Source organism: Cucumis melo, chromosome 12, assembly GCF_025177605.1.
Source record: "Cucumis melo cultivar AY chromosome 12, USDA_Cmelo_AY_1.0, whole genome shotgun sequence".
In the NCBI taxonomy this organism is placed as follows: domain Eukaryota; kingdom Viridiplantae; phylum Streptophyta; class Magnoliopsida; order Cucurbitales; family Cucurbitaceae; genus Cucumis; species Cucumis melo.
In genome coordinates this window covers 13787323-13795969 of record NC_066868.1, presented here as the reverse complement: position 1 = coordinate 13795969, position 8647 = coordinate 13787323, and the positions used below count along the sequence as shown (strand labels likewise).

The 8647-nt window shown below is 30.2% G+C and overlaps 1 long non-coding RNA gene across 3 annotated transcripts; it reads left to right on the top strand.

Annotated features, from left to right (window-relative positions):
- Nucleotides 1-306: 306 nt before the first annotated feature.
- LOC127144478 (uncharacterized) lies at nt 307-2497 on the top strand. Of its 3 annotated transcripts, XR_007816196.1 has the most exons (5): nt 323-539; nt 941-1160; nt 1390-1454; nt 1530-1695; nt 1788-2497. It is a non-coding gene; the product is annotated as an uncharacterized LOC127144478 (long non-coding RNA). The 3 variants fall into 3 exon arrangements; XR_007816197.1 differs by lacking the exon at nt 1788-2497 and having other exon boundaries at nt 1530-1761; XR_007816195.1 differs by lacking the exons at nt 1390-1454; nt 1530-1695; nt 1788-2497 and having other exon boundaries at nt 307-539; nt 941-1336.
- Nucleotides 2498-8647: the final 6150 nt, after the last annotated feature.

The window sequence follows — 8647 nt, the reverse complement described above, 5'->3', positions numbered from 1 at the left end:
TGTTTTTGAAATATGCTACTTTTTATTCAATCCACTCCGATCAGGCTAGCAAACAGTATTGGTAAGCTATCATTCTGCTATGTTATTTGTTATTTATTTCAATATCTTCTAAATTGTTAAAAAGAAAATGGAATACAAACTTGTTAGAATTTCTTTTTATAGAAGAAAAAATTTTAGAACCAATTTAGTTGATATAGACTTGAAAATTTTGAAGTGTCCAAAAGAAAGAAACTAAAAGGCAAAAACTTAAGCTTAATTTGAAGGGAGGGGCAGTATGGTGTCATTATGTGCATATTATTGGTTTTTTAATAAATGAACTAAAAAAAGAGAAAAGAAAAGAAAAAGGATTCAACTCTCTTCTTTCTCCTTCCCGATTCTTCTAGAAACGCCGACCGCCCCCTCCTATTGAAATTTCTCTTCTGCCAACCATCTCTCTTACATGCCGGCAATGACCTCTCTCTGGCGCCTGACGACAACTGCACGCTGATGAATCCCAACTATCCCGGCCATAGTGCGCCTCTCGCCTCGCCGGACTAGGAGTAAGGATATATTGCGTACTTGGCTTTCCATTTTACTCTTTGATGATTTGTCATTATTCAATTTCAGTGGTTATATATGCTAAAACAAACCGTTGAATTGTTGCTTTACGAAACAAAGGTAAATACTTGAAAATAATCAATTGATGTTTCTTCTCTCCTTTTGTGTGTGTTTTAAATAAATTGCTTCCATTAAAAATATTCTTCTATTGAGTGAATTTCCTTTTACCACCGCTACCTTTAAACTAACAAATCTTCTGTTTGTTTTTTTTTTTAGTTTGTTTTTGTTTTTATTGCTAGAAGTCTTCTAGATTTTGAACTCTTTTTTTTTTTTTTTTTTTAAATGTGATTTAAGTATTAGTTTCTTTTCATTTCACTAATTATAAGGTTGTTTCTGTTTAAAGAAAAAAAAGACATAAGGTTCGTTGTACTCGAACTTGAGATGTGATACTAAGATGAAAAGGCTGTTGTTGCCAACTCGAGTATTAGTCTCTTTTGCCTCTGAGAGCCATCACTTCCGTTGAAGATGAAAAGCCTGTTGTTGCCTCTTCTCAAACCATTATCAACAAGACTTTAGAGGATCCTAAAGTTTTTCGTAAGGATTTGAGTATTATTCCAAATAAGGTTAATTAGCATATATTTTTCCATCAATTGTAATGATTGTCTTTTGGAGAACTAGGACTGTTATATATTGATAGGACTATTCAATTCATTTTGGACGTGGTTTTTCTAGAAGCTAAATTTTAACTAAAATGCACATTAGATTATTTGGTAGTTATCCTTTTCTACTTCCTTGTTTCCTTTATTGTTGTTTTCCTTGAGCTAATCCTTAAGCATTACATGAACAATTCAGAACTCTTATCTGCAACTGATCTTCATTCTCCAAATGATGGTTCCAAAGTTTAAGTTGCATATCAGGTGCAGCTCATGACTACTCTTTTTACTTTCGGTTGTTAATGGCACCGTTGTTATTGTTTTGTTTGTATGATGTAGGGTTTACCAGGAACATTTTAAGAAGAATCCACTCACAATCAAGTATCCTATGCTCTTAGCCAAAGTCCCCTTGCACTTCCTTACAAATCCTTATTGAACTCAAGTTCGTGGTGAATCACTAAAAATCTTTGAAATTCTTTCCATCTCTTTGTTAAGTGGACATAAGGTAAAATAGCCTTAAAAAATGCTTGGACTCTCGTATTTATAAGCCTCTCCGATGAGACTTTCCATACTGGAATGATTGCTTCTACATGACAGTGAGAATCATCCAACATCAAAACATCATGTGTGGAAACTGTCACATCTTATCCTAAATTCAGTTTGACTGCAAAGTCAAATCAACTCACCAACCTTATGACATCAGCTACTTCCAAATGAAGGAAGCTCATATCACATTCCAGTCAATCGTATAGATCCTTCTCATGGTGTAGCTAGGACACGAAATGCAAGTTACTTTGCAAACCCTCCAATCACCAACTTTCGTCGTACAACTATCTCATCGCATAGATGATTTTTATCGATCGAGTAGTTCAGAACGCGATTAAGGTATGACGTCTGGCCTAGTTACAATCACATACTTAGAACCTTAATGACAAACTTATGATATAACAAAGCATGAACAACAAGCAAGCAGTTAACTGGGCACAACAATTGATTTTGATCTCCAGGTAACAAATGTTCCATAAACCGTCAACTTAAGAACATCCAACCTTAATCATCTTATCTGACTTGTGATCAAAATCTAATCAAGTGATTCTCTTGTAACATGTTTTACAAGATTAACAATTTGGTGGACCTGATTAACAATTTGTTCAAAAGAGTAATCAATATCAAAGCATAAAAATAAAAAAGAGTAATCGTTACCAAATAGCAACAAGTATCATTACGTGCCGATATTAAATAGTAACCAGACACAAATCGGATAGCAATCAGTATCCTTAATAATCATCATCAAATAGTGATCACACAAAAATTATAGATCAACTGGTATCGCAAACAATTAGTATCAAATTGTAATTAGACAATAATTAGCTAGCAATATATACGTGTAATTGATCATTACTTTTAGATGGTATAATTTTCATGTGATTCCTGTGTAATTTATATATGATTGTCATGGGACGATCTTCATTAGATGTTAAGTAATTTATGATTTTTATTTGATTATTATGTAATTTCTATGATTTTTATTTGATTGTTGTATAATTTCTATCTGATTGATATCTGATTGTCATGTAATCAAATAACATCATAACACAAATAAGTATTATTACCAATCAAATAACAATAGGTTTCAAGTAGCAATAAAATAACAACCATTATCAAATTGTATTTAGTTATAACATTAAGAATCAGTATCAGATAATAGTTAGATCACAATCATACAACAATAAGTCTCATAGGCTAATTATCAAATAGTATTCAAACATCAATCAATATCATTAGAAATCAAATAACAATCCTACATCAATCAAATTCAAAGTTACTAAGACATTTTTTACATTTCTTTTTTAATGCCTCGTTTCAAACTTCTAACTATGTAACCAAAAGAAGGCAATCAAATAACAACTAGAAGCTACTCACCAATTGACAAAAGAAAAAAAAATCAAATGGCAATATTATAAACTACTAATTACGTGTTGAAGAAGTGTGTTATAAAAGCGAAATTAGATAACAATACCAAAAATAACTACATATTAAAACTACAAACTAATCTAGTATATATAATCTATAATATATATAAAATGATGGAAGTGGAGAGACTTTTTTAGTTCTATTTTACCCTTTCATTATAACTTCTTTTTAGTTTTGCCGTTAGGGGCAATTTTGTCATTCACATAGATTTAATATTTGTCATTTTCATATTCTATATAGAAGTTACACTTTGTTAACTTTTCATTTTCCTGTTATAACTTTTCTCAAAATTTTAAAACTTTCTCTTCAATTAATTATGTCATTTAAATTTATCCAAATCCATTATTCACATTCCTCTCTCTCTTAATCTTTCATTTCCCAACTATTCACATTCTCATATTAACTCTTTTTTATTTCTTGCAACCTTTCAAATTCTTCATTTTCAAATCTTTGGGTATAAATACCTCAATTTTTTTTCTTTCATCACTACAAGAAAAACCCCTTATTATGACAGTTAGTTTCATTCCAAATTGAAGGGATGGAACAAATAATGTCATCAAATGTCAAAAAGCGGGTTTTTGGTGGAAAAAGACGGCAATTTCGGAATGCCCAAATATATGACAGTTATTTGCTGTCATAATATGTAAGGGCATTAAATAAATTAATTAAATATTTTTTATTAAAATTAAAAAAAAATAAAGAAAAGGCAAAATTCCTCACTTTCCTTTTTCAAAATCCCTCACTTTCTTTCTTCGCGCACACTCCGCTTTCCTTCTTCAAAATCCCTCCTCTCAGGAACGACGCACGACAAAAACTCCAACCTTAACCCCATTCTTCTCATCTCCACATCCTTTCTTCTCAGTGAAGGAGACCCACGGTGAGGAGACTCATATCGTCGCCAGTAAGTTCTTGATCTTTCTTTTTTCGTTTCTTCTCCCTCCGTTTATCTTTTCCCTTGGATATTTAATTTTATGCTCTGTTTCTTGTGTTCTCATTCCCACCTTTTCAATTTTGTTCCACTTTGGAGATTTTGCTTTTTTATCCACACATTCTTTGTGGGGTTTGTTTATTTTTTAGATTCCTGATGTTTTTGTTTTGATGTTGTTTCTTATGACTTCGTTTTCCATGATTTGGTTCTTCATTAATGGGGTTTCTTTGGAGTATGTGCGATTTCACTTCAAGATTTCACTATGTTTATATTTCGCTATGTTGATAAAAAGTTATGTTGGGGGTCTCAATGTGGTGGAACTTATATAAAATGTCCATGCTATTCCATTACCATTTTGCTATGCTATTTGTCAAGTTAAACTCAGTGTTTGTAGCTTCGAAGTTTAACTCATTGCATTTCAATAGTCCTAAAGAATAGCTAATGAACTGATATTCATGGAAGAAAAAGATATGCGACTTACAATGTCTTTGATTCTTTAAAGGTATCGTAACTCAAAAACATATTTTAACTATTTTGTGATTCTTTAAAGGTATATTGATGGTTTTATGAAATATATTGTTGGCTATGTGATGAAGCATTTTGGTAGCTTACAATGTGTTTGATGAAATGCCTCAATGAAACATTTGGTTGATTTTTAATTGATTTTTGTTCATTAGAATTAGGAAATCAAGGCCAAGGGAGATTTCATGGCTATGGGAGGAAGCTTCGAGAAAAAAAGAAGAAAAATTAACGGTGAGATTTTAAACTTTGATGATGTTTCGACTTCGCCTAAACTATCCTATTTTTGTCAATATTTTTCTTTCTACCCTATTTTTGACATATCTTTTAAAAAACACATTATTTAAAAAAAATTAAAATATTTTATTCCACATTTATTATTTAAATTAAAACTTACATATTTAGTGTCCGTTTGGATTGCCTATGAAAATTAATGTCTTTTTAAAAATATATTTTTTTAAAAAATATATTTTTTTTAAATGAGTTTAACATCTAAACACTTACATGTTTGGTTTGATCTCTTTATAAATGTTTATATGAAAAATTATGTTTGGTTTATCTTATCTAACAATGTTTATACTTAGGCCAAATTACAATAAAAGACTATTAAACAATATGAATTAATTTCATAAAAAATACACACATTTTGAATCTTTTTTTTTCAAAAATATATTTTAAATTATTAACTTTTTAGTTACTTGAAACAAAACATTAATTGCATTTTTTTGTTTTTTGTTTTTTTTGACAATACAATTTTAAAAGCACAAATATCTTAAAATGTAAATACATAACCATAAAAAAAAATTGATTTCTAAGAACAAAATATACATAAGATATAAATAATTTTTCCTATACAATATAATATCAATTAGACAAGAATATGTACAATTCAATCACGTTCTTCATTCATCTTCATTTCACAAATCGAACAATTATATTCTTCTTGACATTCTCATGATTTCTTTCATAGGTGTTAAAGTGTAGATCTAGCTAAGAGAGGAACATTTGCAAATCTCTATATTTAAATGTATATGAACACACATTAAAAAATATTAAAAGTATTTGATGAAAAAAAACAAAAATAACGACGGAGTGAAAAGTAGATAGTAAAAATGAACACAAAAAATAAAGGAAGAAAAATAGATATTTGGGAGGGATTTCTCATTAAATACCATATAAACATTTATTCTAAAATGTGGTTGAATGTTTTTTCTCTAAAATGATTTGTTTCATAATCTCATTTTTCTAAAAATTATTTTAATCCAATGTCAAACACCTGAATTTATCTTAAAATGAATTATTTAAAATTAAACACATTAAAAATCAATCCAAATACACCCTTAGTCTATTAATTATTTAATATATTTATTTACATTTAATTTTAAGATTGTCATTTATTAGATATCCTATGCAAATATGTATATACGGGTAAATATGAAAAACAGAAAGAAAGTACATGGTATAGATACTTTATTCACAGTAAATTTTCTTAATTGAAAAATTTCACTAAAAAATTTAACCGACATACTATAATTCACAATTTCATAAACAAAATTAATAATACGAAACAAATATGCACTCACCAAAAAACTTAAAATAGATGAAAAGAATAAGAAAGAATTGGCGGAGAGAGATCGGAGAGAGAGTATATTGGAAGAAGTTTTGACTAATTAAAATCACCTAAAGAAAAATAATTGAGGGAAAATTTTGATTAGAATATTCTTATCATAATTATATTAATTATATACCATATTTAACAAGGATACCTAATAAATGACAATTTTAAAATTAAATGAAAATAAAATAGACTAAATACGTAAATTTTAATATAAATAATAAATGTGGAATATTTATGACAATAAATTATATATATTTTCGAATATATGTAATATTTAGAATTAACGTGAAGGAAAAATCTTATTAATGGAAATAAAGGAGGTTTTAAGATATTCATATAAAATGAAAGCCAAATTAGATGTTTTGTGTATTGTTTTTCAAAATTTTACCGCTCTTGCGAATGCCCCTTCACATCTGATGGAGTAACTTCAACATTCTTTCTGAGTATTGGCGACATACGGTAAATTTGAATGGAGTAACCTGGCTGGATTTCACCTCATGTCAGCGCCTAAAAATATTTCTATGGGTACTTGGTTTTAAGAGATTGTAATATATAATGGATAATGGACGATCCCAGAATAAGTGGAACTGGAAACTAGGGAATAAGGAAGCCAGGAGCGTAGGGATCGTATTCTCATCTAGTTAATTCATTCTCAAAATCAATCTCCAGCTCCCATATTAAAATGAATGAATTGTTATGAATCGATTCAAAGATCTCCAAGTTAAAAAAAACAATCGAATATTCATTGATCAAATCATTTACTCCATCATACATAGTCCGATAGATCTTTTGAAGAACTGATTAATCAGATCGAATAGAATAAAGATAGAGTCTCATTCTACATGTCAATAATGACAAAAATATCTCCCAATTGGTTGGACCGTAGGTGCGATGATTTACTTCACGGGCGAGGTCTCTGGTTCAAGTCCAGGATGGTCTAGCTACGCCACGGAAAAGAATAAAAGAATATAAGAAGCATCTGATTCCTTCATGCAGGCCCCACTTGGCTCGGGGGGATATAGCTAGCTCAATTGATAGTTGCATATATGAGTTTATTCGATACGATAATGTTGGGATTAGTTACTAGTTCGAATTTGATCCAAATTTATACTTTTTGGGAATTGGTTGGAATGTGTTCTTATCTATTAATAGGTTTTTGGTTCACTCAATCTACTGCGGCGACTACGGATACACGAGACGTGGAGCTGCATCTTAAACGATCCATAGCTTCAAGGGGTCTTATGGGTAAAGTACAATATCCTAGAACACTTCTGAAGAAAATTCCAGAATGAGAAAAGTAGGGAAATTAACCACTTTAATGGGAAGAATTGCCAATTACCTATGCCTTTTGTCTTCCTTCTTTCCGTCTTTGCCTTATCTTATTATATTAGTTCGTGGTAGATCCGATCTCTCCTCGGATCGACTTTCCCTTTTGTCTTCTTTCCGGCCGACTTAGGAGCTAGGAGTACAGACACTACAAGAAATCTGACCTTTAATGTCGGTTTAAAACCGACATTAAAAGGCTTTAATGTCACTTGACAACCGACATCTTTGCGAACGTTATTAAAGGCCTTAAAGGCCTCTTTAATGTCGGTTGGGCTTTAATGTCAGTTTAAAAACGACATTAAAGGCCTCGACATTAAAGGCCTTTAATGTCAGTTTTCAACTGACATCTTTGATAGTGTTATTGAAGCCCTTTGATGTCGTTGGGCTTTAATGTCGGTTTTAAACCGACATCTTTGATAGTGTTATTGAAGCCCTTTAATGTCAGTTTTAAACCGACATCTTTGATACTGTTATTGAAGCCCTTTAATGTCGACTGGGCTATGATGTCGTTTTAAAACCGACATTAAAGAGGCCAATAATGTCAGTTTAAAACCGACATTAAAGGCTTGTTTTTGTCCATTTTTAGAAATTTATATTTATTTAATTGTTGGATTATTGTCCATTTTTTATAAACCATCATTGAATCCATATAGATAAATATTTTTTTCTCGCTCCAACAAATTAATAAAATTAATATTATTTTAGAAACTATAATATTTATCTTTTAAATTTGTATACACAAAATGAAAACTTAATATTGTGTTTATATATACATTCTACAATAGTACATGAAACAAGATCCTAATACAAGTCTTAAATAAGAAATTCTAAACGCCTTCTCAGTCTTCAACCTTCAACGATTGCCTGGCTATCTACACAATCACTTAACTTTCAATCTGATGACTTCAATCATTCTACACGCAATATCAAAATAAACCATTTAATCTGATAACTTCTGATTTCTATCATCTCCATTATTACAAACAAACATGTCAAGCATAGTAGTAAGTAGTTCTATCACTAGAAGAAAACCATAAACATACCCAAACCCAATTACAAAAACATTCAAACCTACTCATAAAGAAATGTATA